The sequence below is a fragment of the Serinus canaria genome, chromosome 2 (assembly GCF_022539315.1).
Source record: "Serinus canaria isolate serCan28SL12 chromosome 2, serCan2020, whole genome shotgun sequence".
Classification (NCBI taxonomy): domain Eukaryota; kingdom Metazoa; phylum Chordata; class Aves; order Passeriformes; family Fringillidae; genus Serinus; species Serinus canaria.
The window spans coordinates 8,115,953-8,139,925 of record NC_066315.1 but is presented as its reverse complement, the minus strand read 5'-3'; positions in this window follow the sequence as shown (position 1 = coordinate 8,139,925).

The following is a 23,973-nucleotide window of genomic DNA, read 5'->3' as shown; positions in this document are numbered from 1 at the left end:
CGCCAAACCAGACCCCTGTAATACAAGATTGAAAGAAAAAAACCTGAGCATGTCAAGGTTTCATATTGCTCCAAATCATCACACAAACAGAGCATCATTAAAACAACATTCCTGGGGAAGTTATCCTCACCCATCCTCTCCCCTGCCCCCAACTCCCAAGGCAAGGAGCTGAGAGGTTACAAATAAAACCCTAAAGGAGAGAAATTTTGACATCGATCCCAGCAATTGGGATTTCTAGTACATCTCGAAAAAAGTGTCAAATCTGTCACTCAGTGCTTACAGGTTATCCTCTGTGAGCTCAGGCATGAGCCTGGTGTGTCTATTAAACCCATGGCCTGGCACAGGAAAGGTGTCTGTCTGAATTGCAGTACAGTTGGTTTTCAAACTGTTGGTTTAAAACTCTTTGTCCTGGTTTAGTGAATTACTGAGCACCAGGATCAAGTGTTCAAACACAGATTCTTGTGTTTTGGTACCAGGTGCCTTGCAAATGGCTCTGGCCACTTCAGAGTCACTTAGGGCTCTGGACTGGCTTTTTCTGGGTGGTGTAGCATAGCAAGATAAGATGCTCTTGTGTTCCTCTGTATCTGTCTGGAGGGATAGATGTGTGCTGTGTAAATATATGTATATTAGATTTAATTATGTAGGGCTGGCTTTGCTCTGCAATGCTCAGTGACAGGACCTGCCCTTCCTTGTGTCCTTTTGGGTCCCCTGCTGCTAATCTGCCCCAGCCCAGCACTGGTCCTATTGCTTCCCCCACTCCCAGTGCCACACCCCTTTCTTTTCCCTGTCTACACCCAGATGGGAGGCACAGGAGCAGGAGTTAGTCTCTCTCTCCAGAAAATGCTCCCATTTATTTGTCTTTCCCTCCAGCACAGGGAGATCCCACCAAAAGCTCTGAAAGCTGTATGAAGTTATTTGCTTGAGCAAACTGACAGCAGCCTCTGGGCTAAACTTTTGATGCGTCAGTTTTCTGCCACCTTCAAAAAGCACCTCTGGCTGCAGGCAGCAGCCATCCTGGGCTGGATGGGACCAGCACCACTTACCACGGGCAAGGGGAGCCACCAGAGGTGGGTCTGGAGCTCCATCCTCTTGCTTGGCACCCCCAGTGTCCAGGTGTGGGTGTCTCCTTCCTGGCACAGGGAGATGCACCAGAAACAGCGAACAGAGGTTCTGCTGTCAAAGCAAACCAGAGCTGCAGGGACTTTTGCTTCCTTCAGTGACTCTCTTGGTGTTGTGCTTCAGGAGATCACCTCCTTCTCCTGCCCCTCAGGCAGGGGAAAAGTAGGAACCTGTCACCTACTTCTGTCCAGTTTTTCTAGAGCTTGCAGGCAATACTCGTGGCTGACTCTCCTCTTCAATGGAAGGTGTTTTTCAGTGCCTCTCATCATCTCATATCCTGGGGCTTTTCCATGCACTCACAGAAATTCAAAATGATCACACTGATGCCAACGTTGTTTCAACATTTACACTTCTGGGACAGATACCTTAAAAATATGTGACAGGGATAAAACTGCAGGGATGGATCCAAGCACAGAAGGAAGGAGATGGAGTGTGGAAGCTGTAAGGTAAGAAGGCTCCCAATCTACACTGGATAAATGAAATTTCCCACCCCAGCTTCTGTATGATGCACACAGATCATCATGCTGTGAAACTTTGTTCCTTAAATAAATGGGAGGAACCAGCACAGATGAATATCATATTTTCTGAAAAATCCTCTTTGCCCAGGATTCTTCTCCTGGGAAGCTGAGAAGCCTCAGACAGAAATGAAAACAATAATTATCTGATAGATTCTCCCTGTTTTGCTGCTTTGGAATGTGGCTTAGACATTGTTTAACAACTGGTCATTGTTTGATTGGTTTCATGTGAATTGTTTTTACTTAATTTCCAATCACAGCCAGCTGTGTCTGGACTTGGACGAAGTCACGAGTTTTTATTATTAATTCTTGTTAAGTCTTCTGTCTGAATCCTTCTCTTTATTTAGTATAGTTTTAGTATAGCAGAATAGAATAGAATAGAATAGAATAGAATAGAATAGAATAGAATAGAATAGAATAGAATAGGATAATAAATCAGCCTTCTGAGAACATGTTGTCAGATTCTCATCTCTCACCTCATCCTGGGGGCCTCACAAACTCATCAGATGAAACCATGGGTACTGTGCATCCACAGGGGTAAAGACAAGCACATCTGTCACCCAGATGATGCTGAGAGGCTGCACGCTGTACCAGGCAGATACAGAACATGGGTAGATCCTACTCTGGACTAAACCATGTCCATCCCAGACAAATCTTGGGAGTGGGATGCAGATGGAAGTCTGTGCAGGGGCTTTCCAGGGGCACCATTTCTGTTTGGGAGCACCACAGCAGCACCAGAAAATTTTGATGGAATGAGGCATGGAGGACAAGGACAAGGAAGGAAACTCTGCCTGCCATGGGGTAAATGTCATCCTTGGTCCCTAAAAGGACAGAACTTGGGTTGGCACCCTGTAGTGAACCTTCCTCATCATTCTCAGTGGAGGCCTTTGAGATGGCCCAATTCTGAAGTTGTTTCTCAGTCTTTTTTTCCACAGCTTTCCCCATTAATATTGCAGATGTGTCTGGCTGAGAAGCAAATGAGAGCAGCAGCTCTGCCCACAGCTGGACATCCAACTCCATGCTTAAGGGTACAATGAGTAGCCTGATTGTCTGAGATGTGGAGCATCCAAACTCCTCACAGGGTTATAGAAGGAGATCGACATATCTAACAAAAAATGAGCTTTCTCACTGTCTCACTGGAGAATTTTAAGCCCAATTTGGCTGTTCACAGCTGTGCAGGAAAATCTGTAAATCAGGAGTTACTTCAGGCAAGATTTAAAATGCTCTAATTGCCTTTTGGATTTATGACAAAAGTACCATGAGAGACAAAGGGGTTTCAGTATTCCACTGGCATAATTTAGGGAAAAATACAGCTTTCCTTCTGTAATAAGTCATGATTGCATTAGATTTGGTGTTCACACTTTCCCCATGAATATTGCAGGGCATGTAGTGATAGGACAAAGGGGAATGGCTCTGAACTAGGAAAGGGCAGTTTTAGATTAGATGTTGGGAGGAAATTCTTCACCAGTGAGGCACTATCACAGGTTGCCCAGAGAAGCTGTGGATGCCCATCCCTGGAAGTGTTCAAGGACATGTTGGATGGGGCTCTGAGCACCCTGGGATGGTGGGAGGTGTCCCTGCCTATGGCAGGGGGCTGGAACCAGATGATCTTCAAGGTCCCTTCTAACACAAACCCTTCTGTGTTTCTATGAGATTAATCCCAGCTCAAGTATTTAGTTTCCTCTGCTGGGTATTTTATTCCTCTATAATTTTGTGGAGTGAGAATTATAAAGCCAAGTTAAATAAGTGCACATAAATTATGGAAACAGCTGTATGAAGTGCAGGAGACACTAAATTCAGGCTATTACAGAAATTTTCTGTTCTGTGCCTGGATGTAACTCACCAGCCTTGTAAGAGTTGAATTATGGGCAAATGCTCAATTTCCTAAAAGCCCTGTTTTGGGGAAAAATGCAAAAATAAATGGTGAATCACAAATAGAAACAAGCAGGGATCAGCCCTGGATGTGGGAGTGCACAAATCCCTTTGCTGCATTAACCTTGGTGTCTGAAACCTGCTCAACAAGGAGCCATGTACTGGAAATGGGAAAGAATGAAACTGGATGTCATTCCCTCTGGAAATAAGAGCAATGGGGAGAGATTTTTACCTGTTTAGATAGAAGACCATGACATTTCTGTACAGGCTTTGATGGCTTTTCAAAAAAGTTGTGTTATTGGGTGGTCTGATTTGTATTCCCTGCATTGATGTGTACTGCATTTGGCTCCAACAGCAACAGTGAAGTTGCTGGGGGATGGGTCCTTTTTTTAAAGATAATTTCTTTTTTCAAATATTCTTGAAGTGCAGCTTGTATTAAACTGGGTAATAATTAGATAGTGAAAATGCTTCTATCTAATGCTTAGATTATTACAAGTGCCTGAGGCAATTCTTCAAGGTTTATAACAGACATAGAAATCAATGTTTAATGTCAAAAGTGATCCTGGAAGGTGTTTATTGAGAGTTATTTTTTAATATAAAGTGTAAAGATTAAAAAAATGCTTTTATTCTTAGTTTTACTTGTAGTGGTGACTGGGGGAAAGGTGTGGTATCATCAGGGAGAAGTATTACCATAAAAGCTGGTGTCAAACCTTCTTTCAAGATTCTTCATCCAAAATACCAGTTAAAACCAAACCAAGTCAGTGTATTTAAAGTCAATACCCCCCTGGTTGTTCTTACATTACACTGATTTCTTAGAGCTGCCATAAACCAGCACTAGACACTTTCATCAGTGAAGCTTCATTACTGAGCCCTGTAAGAATTTGCCCTTTTGAGAGAAGCTTCTGGTGGGTTTGGGCTTAACATCCATTAAAAAAATCTTGTTGTACAGCATGGCACGAAGACTGTTTTCCCTGCTGCTAGAATAATACACTCAGGAGCAGCTGGGACAGCAAACCTGCTTCAGCATCCTCTGCCACCCTCCACTCTGCTGCTTCACCCTTCACCCTTCCCTTCCACCCTCCCCTGGCTTGGAAGAGACCTCAAAGATTGCTCATTTCCAATCCCCTGCCATGGTCAGGGATGCCTTGCACTGGACCAGGTTGCTCAGAGGGCAATCATTTGGGATCATACAGATGGGAACCAGCCACCCCAGGCTGTCTGCTTGGGGGCACAGAGCTGCCCATTTCCCTGTAGGAACCCAAGCTGGCACCAAAAGGATTTGTTCCATCCCCCTGTCCCTGCACAGGAGCAGGATCACAAGCTCACATGGAGTCACTTACACTGGAGACAGCCACAGCTAAGTGGGGTAATCCCACTTCCCAGTGTCCAAACAATTTAATAGAGATGAAACCCAAGAGACATTACTGAAATGAGATAAATCTGGGCAGAAATGATTGCAACAGTGTTTGGGGAATGGAAAAACAGAGTATACCCTGGCAGATACAGGGTCGAGAGAAAAATGCAGTTCTCTGGAGAAGCCTGGGTGAGAAAAAAATGAATGATGGCTCCACAAGCCATCAGTGCATCCTGAGGGTGCTGGGGTTGTACCTGTCTTGTAAAGGGCAGCTTTGGGTGCAGTAACTTCCCTGGGGGCTGCAGGAGTGGGATGGACACACTGGACCTTGGGGTGCTTTCCCAACATTTTCACCAGACTGAGGGGAGACTGGGAATGGAGCTCACCCCTTCAGGGGGCCTTCACAGGGCAGACTCTCACCTGTGGCTGCCCAAAAACTGAGGAGTCATCTGCTTGAGGAGCTTTTGAGCAGGGGCTTCACCCCCTAGAAGCATCCATCCCTCTTGTGTGTGACATCTGCAGTGTCCATGTCCACACCTGGGCAAGGTACCCAGCTCTCTGCAGCCTCAGCTCAACAAGGTGAGAAAAGGCTTTCCAGGGATGGAGGCTGTAAGTGAGAGAATGCCTTTTATCCCAGCTGGAAGGGTAGATGAGGTGGTGCTAGAGCTGGAAAGGCAGAGGGAGTGCATTGCACCCTCGCTTTCCTTCAGATCTGAAAGGTGCAGACCCCTCAGGCTCACTGCTGTGTGCAATTGCCCCAAGCAATCCTATGAAAAATGCTATTTCTCCCCACAAACTTTGCCTCATTCAAATGCTTCTCTAAGGATGAGCAATAACTGCCACTACAGCAGTGTTTTCAACACAGTAGGAAGATTTCAAGCTCTCCTCAGGGCAGTGAAACCCAAAAAGTGTGAGATCATGACGGGATTACCTGCCTTTTCCCAATACACTGCCATACACTTTGCAAACAGAGCTAAATGTGATTTGGACTCCAGATATCAGCAAGAACACACAATGGAGAGATCAGAAAATGTCTCCTGGTGGAAAACATCAGGTTAAAAAAGGAGAAAATGCTTGAGGAAGGATGGAGTTTAAGATGATTATAGAAAAACCAGAAACTCGTGGTGGAGGTGTAAATCTCCAGGTGTAAATCAGCACAACCTGGTGGATGCTTGTGTTTTCATGAGCCAGGGCTCTGCTCCCATGTGTTGGATCAAGCGTGGCTCAGTACAGGGGAATAAGGAGTGGGAGAGAACAACTTCCTCCTCTGAGGGAGAGCTGGAATGCAAACTATGTCTAAAATAATACACTACCCAAGTAGTCTTTCAGCCTTTCCCAAAGGAAAAATACACTTCTCTACAAGGAAAATGCCACATATCTCTCTGCAGCCCCAGGAAAAGAATGAGGTCACATCTTTCACTAATGCTGAAAGAGAGGGATTTTTTTTTTTTTGTGCAGTGTTTCATCCCCTTCTAGTAACTTGACATGCCTCACTGCAGTGGTATCCTGGTATTTATCTTATCTTGGGCTTCTTACAAAAAAATTTCCAATTCTCACTCAATCTAAAGGGCTAAATCCTGCATCACCAAGGCAGTGCTGATGTTATGGAGGAAATGGGTTTGCCCCTTGCTTCCATCAGTGAGAGCTGGGAGCAGCTCTGCCCAAGTTAAAAGGTGAAAGCTGTCCCACTGACTCGGGCTGCAGGAGGGTTTCTTGCCTGGGATTGAGGGAAAAGAAGCCAACTTCATAAACCAGATTTTGGTCTCTTTACACAAGGACAATTTGTAATAAAGCCTGTGGCTAACATGAAGTTATTGCAGATTTGCACTGGCATGAATGAGGTCAGGAACCAGCCCGGGGTGGCTGGGAGAAGGCGGCACAGAGGGGTTGGAGCAGAGAAATTTGGAGTTTGACTTTCTGCAGCCCCTAAACGATCTCAGTGCTGTGACACCCTGCCTTCCATGGATTTTGGGTCAAATTGATGAGTGGCATGGCTCAGGACCAGGCACACCTGACATGGAGAGTGCCACATGGAGCTTGTTGGAGCAAGGGTGTGCTAATTAGAGCTGTCTGCTCAATGCATTTAGCTTCAGCTGCTCGCAGAGTGTCGGCAGCTAGATTGGGATTTCCTCAAATTGATTTGTAATTTGAGGTTACTCAATTAATTTTTCTTTTTTTTTTCTTTTTTTTTTAATTTTACTCTTTCTTAGTCACACAAGTGTTTGAGTCCCTGAATCTGCCCCTCCTTGCTTCAACAGGTGCCAGAGGTCCCCAGCTGGGTGCCCTCTCCAGCAGCACAGCCCTAACCTGGCAACCAGTGGGCCAAAACTCCCAAGATTGACCATCCATTAGGAAGGAGGTTACAAACAAGCAGGATGGAGGAAATTCAACCCTTTTTTTTTCCCTTTTCTGGGCCACACAAGCCTTGCCCAAGGCATTATTCATAGAAAAATTAGGCTGCTGCAAGATTCACTGGCGGGGTGCAGAATTTAAATAGAATTTTCTCTTGTCCCAGTTACACAAAGTCAGCCTGATTGTCCCACTCCCTATGCTGGTGTAAAGTGGAAGTAATTCCAGTCCTGAGGCTGGGATTTACAGCTCACTGGAGGGACAGATAGCACAGGAGGTGTTGCATGGCAGCTGCTCCAGGCAGCAACTCTCAGCCCTGGTGAGCTGGGTCATAGACTCATAGGATGGTTCAGGTTGGGACCTTAAAAACTGCCTGGTTCCAGCCCCCTGTCATGGGCAGAGACACCTTCCACTAGACCAGGCTGCTCAAAACCCCATCCAAACTGTCCTTGAACACTTCCAGGGATGGGACATGCAGAGCTTTTCTGGGCAACTTGTTTCAATGTCCCTCCACTCTGATAGTGAAGAATCTAAACCTGTCCTCTTTCAGTTTAAAGCCATTCCCCCTTGTCCTGTCACTACCTGCCCTTGTAAAAAGGTCCTCACTGTGTGAGCAGCACTTTCCTTCTGATGTGAAAACCGACATGGATGCAATTCAAATTTAATTTTTTCAGGCATTTTTTGTGTCCTAGCTTTGTGTACCAGCATGTTTGGAGGCAGGGAGTGCAGAAAGTGCATGAGTGAGTGCTGCAGAATCGTGACACTGCATGGGTAATGTTTTATGGTGCTCACCTCCCACCTCTTCTCACATGGAGCAATCAAAGGACCCACTCGCCTTTCCAGTCTTTCAAATCTCTCACTACTTTGAGGTTCACAGATCAGAATCATTGCTCTGTAGTGGCAGTTTTGTGACAGGCAAATCTGGCTGATTCCAGGGAAGGGGTGCTGTCCCAAAACAAATGGTGTTCTTTTAGGAAGGGCTTGGTTCTGGGAGTGAAACTGTGGCTCCTGTTCAGAGACATCTTTTGCAGCAGCTGAGCCCAGTGACACGAACAGCTGAACCCTGCAAAGTGATGTGAATCCTTAGATGCTGCTGCTGCTGCTGCTGCTGCTGCTGCTGCTGCTGCTGCTGCTGAGCCCTGGCCACTTGTTCCAGCACTCAAAGTCAGCCATCTGCTGGGGGGAATATCTGGTGCATCCTGCGTTCAATGAACTTCCCTTTCTCCTTAGGATTGTCCCCCAAAACATGTAAAATACCCTGGAAATGGTGCCAGGCTTTACTTGCCCACCCAGCAGTATGGTTCATCATTTATGCACTTAAAAAACACCAACACAAACACTTCTATAATATTATGGGATTTTCATGACAGAGATGTTTGTTCTGGTTTCTGTTCAACTTTGCCCCGGAGCAGGGAAGAGCCCAGAGCTGTTACTCACTGCCTGTGGCTCTTCCAAGAGGGAGTTCAGACCCTCAGCCAGGCTTCCCTCCTCTTGACTTGAGATTTGCAATCAGAGCAATCCCTCTGACTTCAGAGAGCTGCTTCTCATTTCCAAACATATGCTTAGGAATATAATCAGGCTTACAAATCTCCACTGACGGCAGAGCTGAGTGCCAGCTTCCCTTAACAAGTAATGCAAAACACTGCTGGGGGGGGGAGAGCAGCCCAAGCTTGCTACCCAAAGCTCAGCAAACCCCAAAACAACACAGTCATGGCCTCCTCCTTAGAAATTAACATTTTATGAGCAGGATTGGAAACCTGTGGGTGCTTTGGTACTGTGAGAACGTGATGTACCTGCAGAAAGGTGGTCTCTGTTATTGTGGCATTGCTCTGCTGCCTGTGGGACAGAGGTGGGCATAGGGCAGGAGGGTCTCTGCAAATAACCAAACCCAAGGGACAAATAGTAGGGCCTTCAGCAGCAACACCCAAAGCACAACTCACAGGAGCTGAGGTTTCTCCCACCCACCCCTGAGCAGCCCATTTCAGCTCCAGGTGCCAGCAAAGGATGTCTCTGTGCTCATCCTCCCACAGGAGAAGCAGATGCAGAAATAAATGCCTGACACTGCTCAACATCACGGTGCTCCAGACACATCTCTGCTGATGGGAATCGTGGTGACTGTCAATAAACTGATTCATCTGCTCCCTGGCTGCTGCTGAAGCTGGAAGAAACAGTGCTCAAACTTTTGTCAAAGCTGCAGACATGCTAGGCAGGATTTAGCCCAGTGTCTCCACATTGGGCTCTACATGTGAGCGAAGCAGAGGTGAGGTTAGCAGAGACTGCTGCCACTGGAATGGTGTCTGGAACACTCCTGTGGTGATGGTAGATGTCACCAGGAGCCTACCACAGAGCAATGCTCTTCTGCACCAGCAGCTGGAGGTCGAGGGGGGTTTCACACGGGCAGCACAGAGCCCAGGCTCACGTAGATGCCCACATCCAGACACCAGAATTTTCAGATCCAGTCTTTTCCAGTTGTCCCCCTGCCCATGTTGTTCCTCAGAAGACTGTTCTGACTGTTTGGGCTCCAGATATCAGGAAGAACATACAATGGAGAGATCAGGAAATGTCTCCTGGTGGAAGACATCAGGTTAAGAAAGGAGAAAATGCTTGAGGAAGGATGGAGTTTAAGATGATTATAGAAAAACCAGAAATTCGTGGTGAACCTCTCTGACCATTTCTCCCTTCAATGCCCGGCCGCTGTTTCCAGCCTCCCTGGTGCCCAGCTCCAGAACAACAAGTTCCCATCTACTTCAAAATTCTTGAAAAAACCCTATGGAAATGTTAAATCATCCATATGAACCTTAGGAGCAGTGGAGTGGTTCTGCTCTGTGCAAAGCCTCAAGGAAAAATTCAAACCCTCCAGGACCATTCATGGTAGGTAGGCATCCATTCAGTGGAGGCTCGCTGAGTTGGGTGCAGCACTAAATGCAGCCCTAAAAACAGCACAGCACCACACAAAAAAATCCATGCCAGCCCTCTGGATGGCTTCTCCCTGGCTGCACTGGCACCATGCCCCCTACCTGCACGAGGCCAAGCCCATCAGCACCTCCAGAAGGAGCAGGGCTGGCAGCACCAGGGTCATGGCTGGGTGACCAAATATCTCACCACTGCCTTGGGGCACCCCGTGGCCCACCCAGCCCTACTGTACATCCCCTGTGTGTCCTCTCTGCCCCTGTTCTCTGCAGAGGAAAATGGAACTTGCCTTTTGTCTGGCAGGGGTCAGACAGAGCCGGTTTGTTCGATAAAGCTTTAACGCTTTGTGAACACGCAGAAAAGCTCAACCCGGGGCCCTTTGACAATCTCCATTGTTTTCAGCCTAAAAAAAAAAAAAAAAAAAAAAAGGAAAAAAGGAAGGAAAAAAAAAACCAAGAAAGGCTGGTTCGATTTAAAACACCAAGTTCATGGCATTTCAAAGAGAAATGATACACAGCGTATGGATTTGTGTGATACGGGGAGATAAAGCTAGGAATAAAATGCCAGGCAGGAGCATTACAAATGCTGCTCTCGGGGGTGAGCCTGGTATTTTGCCATCTGATTATTTTAAGTGGTTTCCTTCTCTGCAGCAAAATCTCTGGCATTAACTTCACATCCCAACTCAGCGTTTGGGGCAAAGTCTGAGAAAGGAAAAGGTGTGAAAAAAGATGAAAGAGTGAGTGATACTTTGCCCTAATGTCTGTCGTGCCTGGGAAATGGCACATAGATGTGTGTACGGTCCGCTTCAGCCACACTGGGGTTCATTGTCTGCAAAATTCATAAGCCACGTAATGCATCAGTTGCCAAGCAAAGCTGGGATATGGGAACCCTCCCTGCAGTTTATCTAAGGACTGAAATAAAGTAAAATTAAAAAAAACCCAAAAACCTGGATTTCTGAAAGAATCATATGAGCTGGCACGGAGGTCAGTTGATTGAATATTTCATTTATTGAACGTGCGGTTGCCAAAATAAATAACTCGGGCAGGAAAGCAGTAGTCAGGAAATTGAATGTGGGTTTTTTTTGTCTCTGGCGAAGTTTCCCTTGAGTGATTTCCTTTGGAGGCTGCTGCTGCCCGCGGAGCGCATCCCGCTCCTCCGGCTCCGGCGGCAGCCCAGGCACCGGCGGCGTGCTCCTCCCAGCCAGCCTCCATCCGCCAGGAGAACAAAAATGTGTCGTTTCACTGTCCTTATAATGCACAGAGGAAATAGGATTAGGTCCAAATAGCAGCAAGGTAAGTAGGATTAATAGCTGGCTTAAATAAACTCCGCCGTTCCTTACAAGGCTGCTGGATATTGTTTCCGCCTGGCTGTGCTGCGTGCCAGGCAGCGCTGCTGTGCCCACGAGGTGCACGTGGAGATAAGGCTGGGGGGGTTTGGGAATTTAGATCACTTCGCGGGATTTTCTTCCTTTTGTTTTTAATAAGAAAGCTGACTTTTGCCCTTGTGAGGCGATGAAACCTCCTGGTGGGAGAGAGGGGAGAGAAGGATGGAAGGGTGAAGGGTTGGAAGGATGGAGACATGGAAGGATGGAGGGATGGGGAGAAGGAGGGATGGGAGGATTGAGGGATGAAGGGATGCAGTCTTTGTGAACGCCTCTTGCCCCCTGGCGTCCCCTCGCTGCAAGGACAGCCGGGGCCAGGGATCCCGGGGAGAGCGGGGAGGGGACCGGCTACACCGGGAGGGGGTCGGGGACACGGGGGAGGTCGCCACGGGCCGTCTCTATCTCTCATCCCTCTTTCCCCAAAACCCCGACCAACAAATCCAGCCAAATCGACGGAAGCGACACCCCCGGGCAAAAGTTGTTTCTCCCTCCCCAAAATATCTTCTAAAAATAAAGATCTGCCCAGTTCCTCAAAGGCAGTTTGAAGAGCAGGAACGGGGGGAAAAAAGTGTAAAATTTTAAAGAGTTTGTTACTAGGAAGGGAATGTGGTGGCTTTTTTGGCATTTCCACCTCTTTTGCTCTGTCTCAGTTTCAGCTGGCAGACCAGGATCTGTATGGTTGCCTCCATTAAATCTGTTTCTCATTGCAGGCTGACAAGGTTTTAAGAAAGGTTCCTAATGACCGATACAGGTTGGCACCGCAGCCGAGTTTTGTAATTAAACGTTACTGAGCAGTAGCAGTAGCTGGGAATAAATGTCAAGGAGCTTTTTCTTTTCTTTCTTTTTTTTTTTTTTTTTTTGCGATTTTCGGAGGAGAGTCTGGATATGTCACACTGAAATTGCAACTGCCAAAACAATCTACTAGGAGCACATCAATAAAAATAACTTCCACATACTTCCCCAGCGAGCCAAGGAAATGACACTCAGTGGCTGTCGATGCTGAGGATCTCCCAAATCCCCCAAAAAGCTGCAATTACCGACGGCCCCGGCAAATGCCCCGTCCCGCTGCGGCAGGACCCGGCGCGCTCGATGCAGCCTGCACTCGTTAAATTGAATTTTACCGAGAAATGATGCTCGGTTGGCAAATTGACGGTAGGGAAATAAAAGAGGGAAAAGGAGAAGGATAAATGGTTGATTTTTCCTGTGCGGGGGGAGAAGCGTCAGGGCAGGAGAGCTGTGGTGACAGTGAGATGCGGGCACTGCAATGGGATGCTCGGGAGGGCGCTCAGCTGGGGGTGCCCAGCCAGTCCCGGGTGCCAATCCCTGCCCCTCTGACCCAAACCCGCCGTGCTCTGCCCGGGTGGGACCAAACCCAGCCAGCCAACTTGCCTGGTGTTTATCTTCCCGTCTCTCTTTTGACTTTCTTGCTTTTTCTTTTTGATTTTTTGTCCTTCCCTTCCCTTCCCTTCCCTTCCCTTCCCTTCCCTTCCCTTCCCTTCCCTTCCCTTCCCTTCCCTTCCCTTCCCTTCCCTTCCCTTCCCTTCCCTTCCCTTCCCTTCCCTTCCCTTCCCTTCCCTTCCCTTCCCTTCCCTTCCCTTCCCTTCCCTTCCCTTCCCTGTTCCCTTCCCTTCCCTTCCCTTCCCTTCCCTTCCCTTCCCTTCCCTTCCCTCCTTCCCTTCCCTTCCTTCCCTTCCCTTCCCTTCCCTTCCCTTCCCTTCCCTTCCCTTCCCTTCCCTTCCCTTCCCTTCCCTTCCCTTCCCTTCCCTTCCCTTCCCGTTCCCTTCCCTTCCCTTTCCCTTCCCTTCCCTTCCCTTCCCTTCCCTCCCTTCCCTTCCCTTCCCTTCCCTTCCCAAACCTTCCCAAACCTTCCCAAACCTTCCCAAACCTTCCCAAACCTTCCCTTCCCTTCCCAAACCTTCCCAAACCTTCCCTTCCCAACCTTCCCCAACCTTCCCTTTTCCCTTCCCAAACCTTCCCAAACCTTCCCAAACCTTCCCAAACCTTCCCAAACCTTCCCTTCCCAAACCTTCCCTTCCCAAACCTTCCCTTCCCAAACCTTCCCTTCCCTTCCCAAACCTTCCCTTCCCAAACCTTCCCTTCCCTTCCCTCATTCCCGCATCCCCCTGGAATTCCGCTCTCCCCCCGCTCATTCCCGCCGTGTCCCCTCTCCGCGCTCACCGCGCGCATTCCCCCGGGAATCTCTCCTGGCTCCCTGCGCGGTGTCCCCTCCCTGGCCGTGGGACCCGCGCACTTTCCGCCCCTCTCCGCCGCCCCCGGCACATCCCGGGCTGCGCACACGCGGCCCCTCCGCGCCTGGCCCCGAGATCGCCCCAAAACCTCCATGAATTTATCTCAAAGCGCATTAAACCATCTCCCGAGCGCGGGGCCGCCTTCATCCATATGCATGCGGAAAGTTTCGCGGTGGCGACAGCCGCGGTGGGGGGGGGGGTGTTGCAAATTGCGAAGTTAAATATTTGTTTTTAATTTTCTGGCTCAAAAATTTTAACTAAGAGGCAGGATTCCGGCCGCTCTAATGTGCTTGCATATACGGCTTTGTTATTACTACTTTCCTGCTAAAACAACATTCGCTTCTCGCCCTGACACGCGGTGTTTGGGATCCGGGCAGGATCTGCCATCTCGGATGGAGAAGCCGAGCGCAGACACCGCGGCCGGGGCCGCCGCGCAGCGCGCCCGCGCCCGCGCAGAATTAACCCGCCGCGGCCCTCCGATTAGCTTTTAATTAGATTTCCTGATTATACACATGTTTAAAGGACAGGATTGCGTGTTTATGGAGGGAGATTTCCTCAAGAGTCTATTTGATTAAACGTATTTACAATAACGCCGGTAGTTAAACATTGTCACATTTTAGGAGACGGTTTAATGGAAGTGTGATTTTCAGACGGGACAAAGTTGCAGAGAATGGCGCGCTCCAGCCTGCTCGGGGGCTTGGATTTTTTTATTTTATTTTAAAATTTATTTTTAATTATTTTAAAATTTTATTTTACTTTTTTTTCCTACCTTCTTTTACCTTCTTTTATTTCCATCAGTCATTACAACCAATAAACCACAGAACCGGGGGCCGGTGGCCCTACAGCCAGACAAAAGGGTCTTTGTGAAGGGATCCCCGCCGACAGGAGCCCCCAGCCCGGAGCTGAGGGTGCGCACCCGCGGCTGCTTGCGCGGGAGAGCCGAGGAGAGCCCCTCGGGCTGGGGGTGCTTCTCCTCAGGGCACAAACCCCTTTTCTGAGCAGCAGGAGGGGCTTTATTTTTTTAATGTTAATTTTTTAAAATTTTAAGTTTTAAATTTTCTGGGAGGCACCACTTCTTACAATGATTCTCCCACTCCGGCCCCGCCAAGGTGCGGAGGATGCGGGGCACGGAGCGGGGCTCATCTCCCGCCCCGTCCATGCGCGGCCGGGCACCGGGCCCCGGCGGCACCACTCTGCCCTGGGCTACACAGGCTCTTCCTCCTCTTCCTCCTGCCCTCGGGATCCGCAGCTCCTCAGCCCTCGGCGGCGGCTGGGTCAGGTCCTGCCGGGGGCACAGAAATCACTCCGAATTCCTCCCCCCGACACTCTGCTTTGCCATCCCAAATGGATGTGACACTCTGCTGTGACATCCACCAGTCAATTTTTTTTTTTTTTTTTGTAATTTCCCCTCTGGGTGTATAATTTCATCATGGAGAAGAATTTTTACCTCTTTTTGAGATTTTTTTTTAAATGAGGAAAGCTCCATCTGAGAACACATCTCTCTTTTTGTCTTTCTTATTAGATATAATTTAACATAAAACGCCTGTTATAATTACTGATTATACAAGGGATCCCTTGTTTTTGCAAGCTACTAACAGGATTAGCTAACAAGTGCTGGATTTCAAATTAACCATAAACATTAGGCTGGAATTCATTTCATTGCACTGGAGAGGAGGGAAGATGTGGATTTGGGGATGTGGGCATAGAGTGATTCCGGGAGCCTTTTGCCCAGAATCGCTTTCTCTTGCCCAAGCTGTCCACACTGGTCAGCGGCATTGCCCCTGTAAAGCCTATGAAGGCATTATTTTAATTATAAACAATTATTAAAAAAAAGCCCAAATGGAAAAAAATCCTGTCTAAAGTGTTGTCTTGGGAGGATTGGAGTGCCCTGATCCACCCAGGGGCAGAGCAGCAGTTCAGCCTCCTGCCCGTTGCCTTCTCCCTGCCACAGGAAATAGAGGGCTATAAAAAACCCCATTACAGATGAGTTAATTACTGGTAATTGGAAAAGGGACCTCCCCTACACAAAATCGTCTTTCGCCACAAAAGAGCATTTAAAAATAATCTGATGGGGAAAAAACCGAAAAACCACAACACCACAATGAAGCTTTTGAGTGAAAGACCTCATGTTTCCACTGCCGAGGAGGGCAGGGAGGAGAGAAATTCCACCAGCTCCGGTCTCGCTCCTGCCGATCTCTGCTCTCCTCACACGCCCATGGTCTGCGGGAGCTCTGCCTGCCCGGGCAGCCCTGGCTGGAGCCCCGGCTTCCTTCTACATGGAAAACCGCTTTTCCTGGCCAAGGGGGACCTGGAGGGGCTCCCCCCGAGCACAGGCTCCTGGGGACACCACTGCAGGGCAGGGCAGGGGTCCCTCTCCTTCCTGCCACAGCCGCTGCTCCTCTCTGCTTTCCATCCTTCCACCAGAGCTCCAACTCCTCGGGCCTGGTGGAAAGTAAATCCTTTTAATGAGTCAAATAATTTTGGACACAAGAAAATTTTCCCCCCTCTCCTTTTGTAATTAGAGCTGGCCGCGTGTCTAAAATGATCTGCTTTCCAGAGGGAAACAATAATTGAATTGTTGGGTGTCTCCCGAGCTTTGCAGGGCTCCGGGAAGGCTGCGGGGGAAGCGGAGCCGTTCTCTCGTTAGTGCCTGCAATGAGAGCGAGACACCCTCGAATTCAATTACGCAGCTCCTCCAGGAACCCTTATAATTATAACGTCAAGTTGTTTTTTAAAATTTCATAATTATGCTTTAGGATCCTTGTGTGGATGTTTGGGAACGCTCCTGCCCAGCCCCAACCCCCCCTCTTTGCTTCAGCACTGTCTGTGCTGCATGGCATTGCTCTCTTCCTGCACCCAAGGGTGCCCGGGGTGCTGTCCCTCTCCATCCCTGAGCTGGCACCCAAGGAGCCCTCCTCTGCTCCGTGTCACTGGACAGCCTTCCTGGGTGCCACATGGGGTCAGGGAGCTGGGGACACATCGCTGTGTCAGGGAGCTGGGGACACATCCCTGTGTCAGGGAGCTGGTGGCACATCCCTGGGTCATGGAGCTGGGGACACATGCCTGTGTCAGGGAGCTGGTGGCACATCCCTGTGTCAGGGAGCTGGGGACACATCCCTGGGTCATGGAGCTGGGGACACATGCCTGTGTCAGGGAGCTGGGGACACATCCCTGGGTCATGGAGCTGGGGACACATGCCTGTGTCAGGGAGCTGGGGACACATCCCTGTCAGGTCTCCTGCCTGCAAAATTAATTCCCAAGCAGAGCTGTTCCAGAAGAGCACCAGGGAGAAGTAGATAGGAGAAACCAGTTACAGAAAGTTTTGTGTTCAGCTGGTGATGAGACAGATGTCCAAGGTCCTCCCCTCAGTTGTTACCTCGTTCAGAGGGGTCTCAGGATGAGGGAAGAGACGACAATGTTGACTCCATGTGTCAGAAGGCTTGATTTATTATTATATGATATATAAGATATAAAAACTATACTAAAAGAAGAGAGAAGGATTTCACTACATGCTATGCTAAGAATAGAAAAGAATCTGTAAATGAAAAGTCTTCTCAGACCGAGACGGCCGGACAGGTGTTCTGTGATAGGCTCTTAATTGCAAACAGTCCGATGGGGCCAATCACAGATCTCCCCGTTGCATTCCACAGCAGCAGATAAGAATTGTTTACAGTTTGTTCCTGAGGCCTCCCAGCTCCCAGGAGAGGAAAAATAACAAGTAAAGGATTTTTCATAAAACATGTCGGTGACACTCAGTGGCACCAGAGGGGTGACATTTGGGACATGCCAGGTGCTGCTGGGGACCTTAGGAGTGGGGTGCCACATAAGAGCTCTGCCTGTGCTCAGGTTGGCATTTCACCTACACCAATGAAAAGGTAAAATACTGAAAACCTCTCCCATTCCTTTTGCAGGTGGAAATTAAAAGCTTGGAGGAGAGTGACACACCACTGGCAATGCCATGCAAGCTTGGCCTGAGAGCAGCATTATGTTTGGAGGGTAGTTGAGTTACTTCTAGGCTCTATTTAGAAAAGTGGCTCAGACTTTTACACTCCTCCGAAATGAGAGAGCTGTGAACCTGTCCTGCTGCAGAGCCCTGGCTCAGGGCTGCTTCTCTCCCCTGCCCTCACCATGTTGCAGACCCACTGTGCCCTGCTGGACATGTGCCCTGAGAAGTGGCTGTCCAGGATTGGTTTGTGCAGAAACCAGCTCTGCCTCTGCTGGGTGGAGACCTGGATGTACAGTGCTCTTTGAGGTGTTAAGTGAAGGAGATTCTTCTCCAAGACAAGAGACTGAGGACTTGCAGAAAGGCAGAAGAGCAAAAAGACCAAATGGAGGGAATGTGGAAGAATCATGAGCACTATGAGCTGCTTCTGTGAGGAAATGGTGAGCAGGAGATGGTGAGCAGGAGATGGTGAGCAGGAAATGGTGAGCAGGAAATGGTGAGCAGGAAAGCCAAACCCAGTCAGACTCTGTTAGTGCACAGGTATTGTAGCACAATCTGTTTTCCAGGTGTGTGCTAAAATCCCAGCATCCTACTGTCAGAGAGATGTGTGGTATCCTGGTTTGGTTCTCCTTACCAAAGCTGAATGGGACCCAAGAACATTCCAGAGTTCCATCCAGCCCAGTTTGCAGTGTCAAATCATGAAGGGTCTGACTCAGACTGTGGTGAGGGCTCATTTTGCAGAGCTCCTTGCTGTGCTGGATTAGGGGGCTGGCACAGAGGATTCTGCTGTGTGTTGGCCATGTCCTTCTGTAGAGAGAGAAATTGGTCATGTCTCTAGCTCCCTGTATCCAGCAAAGGGTGGCAAAGCACAGCAGGAAGAAGCAGCAGCAGGCCTGGTGTTCTCCCCTCCTGCCCCACAGCCATTGCCAGGAAAGGCTGACAGCCTCAGGCAGAAAGCTGGTTTATCAAATGATAACCACCCAGCAGCACCAAGACTGGCTGTTGCCCCCAGAATAAACTTATTTGGATGGAGTATCTTGCCCTTGGCTGCTGACAACTGCTTCTGAGCTTGGATCCAGCTGAAACTCTGGAACATTCTTGGGTCCCATTCGGTAAGGAGAACCAAACCAGGATACCACAAATCTCTCTGACAGTAGGAGGCTGCTGCACACCACTGTCTTTGTGGTGCACATTGCTGTCTGGCCAAGGAGCAGAAGATGAAGAGCTTGTCTTGATATTTGCAGGTCAGGGACCCCGTAAGAGTTGTGGCACTGGGACAGGAGAGCAGAGAGGAATTCACAATGACTGGGCTGATTTCAGACTGGGAATAGATTTGCTTTTCATTCTCTCAGACAAGCAATTAGAGCTGTCTCCCCAAGCAGTTCCCACCCAGCAAGGAGTTCCAAAATATGAAAATTCTTCCCTTTCATATTATTTTCCAGATGTTCAGTCTTCGCTTCCCTTTATTAATGCTTCTTTTGCCAGGGTGATTCATTTAACAATTAGCTAAGGCATAGGGTGGAGCAGCTGTTACAGATATTACCTGTGCCTCTGAGGCAAAGCTTCTTACTGTTGTTTTTTATCCATTTCTCCTTTCCTTCTAGGCCTTTAATAACCTGTAAGAATTATCTTTAAATTAGTGGGAAGCTCTGATTCCTCAACCAGGTCAACAGATGGCTCACTTGGACCTGCCTTCAATTAAGCAGGTGGAACATTCCCAAGGAGCAGGCAGACAAATGCAGCTGCTCTTTTCCCAAATCCCACTGTAGATCTGATGGGACTTACTCACCAGCTCCTTTGTGAGGCTGCTTGTTCTATTGACCTCAGAACTTTGCATTCAGACTTCCATCACCTGGCTGCACCTTCCAGGATAGTGATCCTTCCCATGACAATGAGTTGTGGGTGTGATGATGCTGAGGTACCTGGGCATTGCTGGCTTCATGGTCTACTTTCAATGTTTGATTGTTGGGAAAAACCCCAAACCCCTAGTTTTTCTCATCATAAGCACTGATGGGTGTCTTTGGTTCCCATATTAGGGGAGACTGAAGGTGGGGTTCAAACCTTGAGCCTCCTGCTGTTTTAGTTTGGGATGAGAGGAAACTGACTCAACTTGAGCAGGGGAAGTTTAGATTGGATATTAGGAAAAATTTCTTCTCCTTAAGGGTTGTCAAGCAGTGGAACAGGCTGCCCAGGGCAGTGGTGGAGGTCACCATCCCTGGAGGTCTCTATGGGATGTGGCACTTTGGGACAGAATTTAAGTGATGGGCTTGGCAGTGCTGGGTTACCAGCAGGACTCTATGACCTTAAATGTAATTCCAGTGAAAGTGATTCTGAGATGTCTCACATCCTCTCTGTGGTCTTCAGCTGCCTGTTTTGGAGGCTGTGTGTCTCCTGTGCCAAATCCACCAGCCTATAGGGGTGCCTTTGAATATCCTGGGTTGTCTACAATTATGGGAATGTTTATCCTTTGCAGCTGAGTTCCACCAAGAGAACCACGAGTCCCCAGGCTGTCCCTTCAATCTGTGCTCAGAACAGACTCATTTGTGCTGCGGTAGGACTCCAATCCCAGCAGAACCACAACCTGTGGGAGTAATGGTGAAATAAAAGCTAAACAGTGGCAGCAGGATCTGCCCTGGTGATACCAGGTGTTTTCTCTGCAGGAAAAGACCAAAAAGTCGCTAAAATTCTGAGTAAAATGAGGATTGGTTATGCTGTTAGACACCATTGCTACCTTCTCCCACTGAGCTGGTAACTCAGGTGCTTATGACTGAGAGTGGCTCTTTTGCTGATGTTTTTATTCACTCTTACTCAACTGTTCCAGCAAGGTGCTTGGAAGGTGAACTCTGGGAGGTTTGGTAGGAGGATTATTCATGTCTGACCTCCAGCCCTCAGCAGTGACAGTCTCTGCTGCTCTGCTATGGCTGGGAGCAGAGCTCCAGACCTGGAGCTGCTCGTGATGCTTAGCACATCTCCAGCCCCACTGACTTCACCTGTACTGCACCTCGGGTCAGCTGTGTTTGAATCCTTTCTGGGGTGAGGACATCACTGACTGCAGTCTGTGTGCTTCAGTCAAGCAAGGAAAAAATCTTTGAGCCAGAGGTTGCAAAGGATTTCCCTGCTGTAGAGCTCTGCACAGAAATAAATCAGCTCTGCTTGTCTGGACAAGGTCTCTGCTGTCCAAAGAGCCCCTGGAGATTTGATTTTTGCCCTGTTTATTTTGCTGGAGCTGGGTATGTCAGCAGGGTATGTATTCTTGGAGATTATGTCCTCTGCACCTCCTGAGATTTCTGGACTATGCTGTCTGATACTTGCAGGGCAAAATTTGGAGTGGCTTGATCGATGCTGACAGGGATGTGCTGCCCCTTCTTCCTACATCAGCTCATGTCACCTCTTCCAGCAGCCCAGGAGCAGCAGATCTGGAGAAATCAGAGCTGATTGCTCATCCCTCCAGCACAGCCCCACACAGTGTCCAGGCTCTGTGCTACAGGGTCCTGGTGCAAGAGCTCAGCAGCACAGACCCCTCCAGAAGGACCCTCCAGGTGATCAGGGATCACAGACAGCTTCTTTTGCTTTTGGATGACATCTGTTCAAGTGATACTCAGCATTAAACTCAGCAGCACCAGTTTTTTTTTTTTTGTAACACAGCAGCAGCACAAGAGGTGCTGGTATTAAAACCTGAGTGATTGGATCCAGAGTTATCCCATCCCCAGCAGCCTCCAGTACCACATGGCACTGACACAGCTGGCACTGCAAAGTTGCTCTTTTGAGCCAGGGCAGGTGAGAAAAACTTGGGGTTTGTTTGGGTTGTTTTGATTATTTTAAACATAAAAATTTGTCTCCCCAAATGCAATTTGTCAGAACAAGGCAGAGGTTCTGCAGAACAGCACAGCTCCCTGCTTGCTCCCCCAGGTGCTGAGATGGGGATGCTGGTCCTTCCAGCAGGCTGACTTTTTATTGTAGAAGGAGTTTCTGACAGAAAGAGGCAAGAAAATAGGAAAAAAAAATCTTGAACAAGCTCTGCAGATCCAGTACAGTACCTGCTGCCTTTCAAGCCCCTGTTGGGGTGGCAGAGAGCAAGATGAGGTCTGAAAGGTGAAGAAGTCAGTATGAAGTCTACAGGAGGCTGTTTAAACAACAAAGGGCAGGAAGGAAGAAGAAAGTGATTACCCATGGCCAGAAAATAAAAGATTGATGAGGGTGGTGCATAAGCAAAGCGATACTTACCAAAAGTGATCAGAATTTTTTTAAAAACCTCTTTTTTTGGGGGGCCAAAAAATGCTGATTTATCAAAGCAAAAGATAATTCCTAAACCAACGCATTCTTATACATTTCTGCAACATGAAAAACAACCAGGAAGAACGTTTGGAAATTGAAATTTCTCATTTCATTTTTATAAAAAAAGAGTGGTTTAGGTTTTTGAAGAAGTGAAGCATTCCACTGTCAGACAACTTGGATCACTTTTCAAAGGTCAGAATCAAACCAGTGCATGCCAAGGTGATAACAAGTGTTCCAGCTGACCCAAACTTTGAGCTTGGTGATTTTATCTAGCACAGGTTGCTCAGAGAAGCTGTGAATGCCCCATCCCTGGCAGTGTTCAAGGCCAGGCTGGATGGGGCTTGGAGCAACCTGGGACATCTCTGCCATGGCAGGGGGGGTTAGAACCAGATGATCCTTAAGGTCTCACCCCAAACATTTCTATGATTTTATGATGCCTCCAGTACCATGAAACTCAAAATGCAGCCAGAAGACCTTCTGTCCTGGAGAACTCCCTGGCCATGGTGAACAACTTACATTTCCCTAGGAGCATCTCAGTGAGTCTTTCTGTCACAGGCCCTTGCTGGATGTGATCTTGACTCACTTCTGAGTCCAGGTTAACTTATTTTAATTTTTTGGCCCCTACTCTAAGACACATTGAAAGGGATGAACTCCCTGTGCACTCATATGAATGAGAGACACACAGCCTTCCCTCCCCAGCCCCAACCCAAGGGACACTCACCCGGCTGCCAGAGGGAGCCCCATGCCAGCTACTGAGCTGGGAGAAAATGCTGCAGCTGTGTTGAATTTCTGCTGATTTCTAGCTGATGTTTTAGGAAACACAGCAAGTTTATGTAACCTCTGTAGCACTTCTCTGATACTCAATAAAAGCGTAATAGCAGCCAAGCTACTGAGCACACAAAGAAGACAATGAAATAGAGAAGTTATAAATTGCAGCTGAAGAAAAGAATTCACTAAGTAAAACTCAGTAAAGCTCTGACCTTCTTTGTGTTTTTGGGTAGAAATGCATTATTTATGGGAATTATCACAAGTACTTTGAATTCTGTGTTTGAGAATTAACTGGAGCAGGCCAGAAGCATCACTCAGCCAGCCTCACATGAGGCTTTATGGAATATGAAATTCACCTGTCCCCATTTGCAGCCCATGAAGGCACAACATTATTACTGCACAATGTAAGAATTTAAACACAGGGAGATGACTCCAAACTATGTATGGGGCAGCTCCTGTGGTATTTCACTGCCCAGAGAAACCAACATCTATCTATAGGAGCCCTTTTAGCTGCAAGAACCCACTATCACCCACAGCTCTCACCTGTTTCCAAGACAGAACCCTCAAAAAGCTCTCACCTATATGCTTTGTTCAATTAGTCCAGCATGTAATGCTTTGTCTCATCAATTTTGGAGCTACTCTGATGTGCACTAAAGGCAATTGAGACCTAATTTCATTATTCATCTCAATATGTTCCTGCTGCATTCAGAGAACAGACTATGGGCCCTCCTGTGGCTAATTTAGCACCTGCAAATCCCCATGATTAAAGCCAAAGGCTGCACAAGCCACAGGACGGATCTGCAGGAATATGCACACGTCAAATCATCCCACTTGCTGTGGGAAGAGCAGTTTTTTTTCCTTTATAAACTTTGTACACCTGCTCCTGACTCAAAAGGAGACCATCATGCTTTAGTTCTCCAAGACCAGGCTGTGTTTCACAACCTTTTATATATATATATTTTTTTTTTTTTTCACATACGTAAAAATATGTATTTAATTCCTTTTCACAAAATTTGAGTGCAGTTTCAGGGAAATCAATGTACCTGGAGAACATGGGCCATCAGATTGGAGCTGTTACCACCTCCTCAGCTGCTACACTGAAGTATTTAAGCTAAAATATTTAAGAAATTCCTAATGAAGCTTTCTTCAGCTAAGCCAACTGAAAATTGACCAAAAAGTCATTCTACTGTTTCCACTGATAACGCAGCAACTTCTAGAAGTCTGAAACAGACACTTAA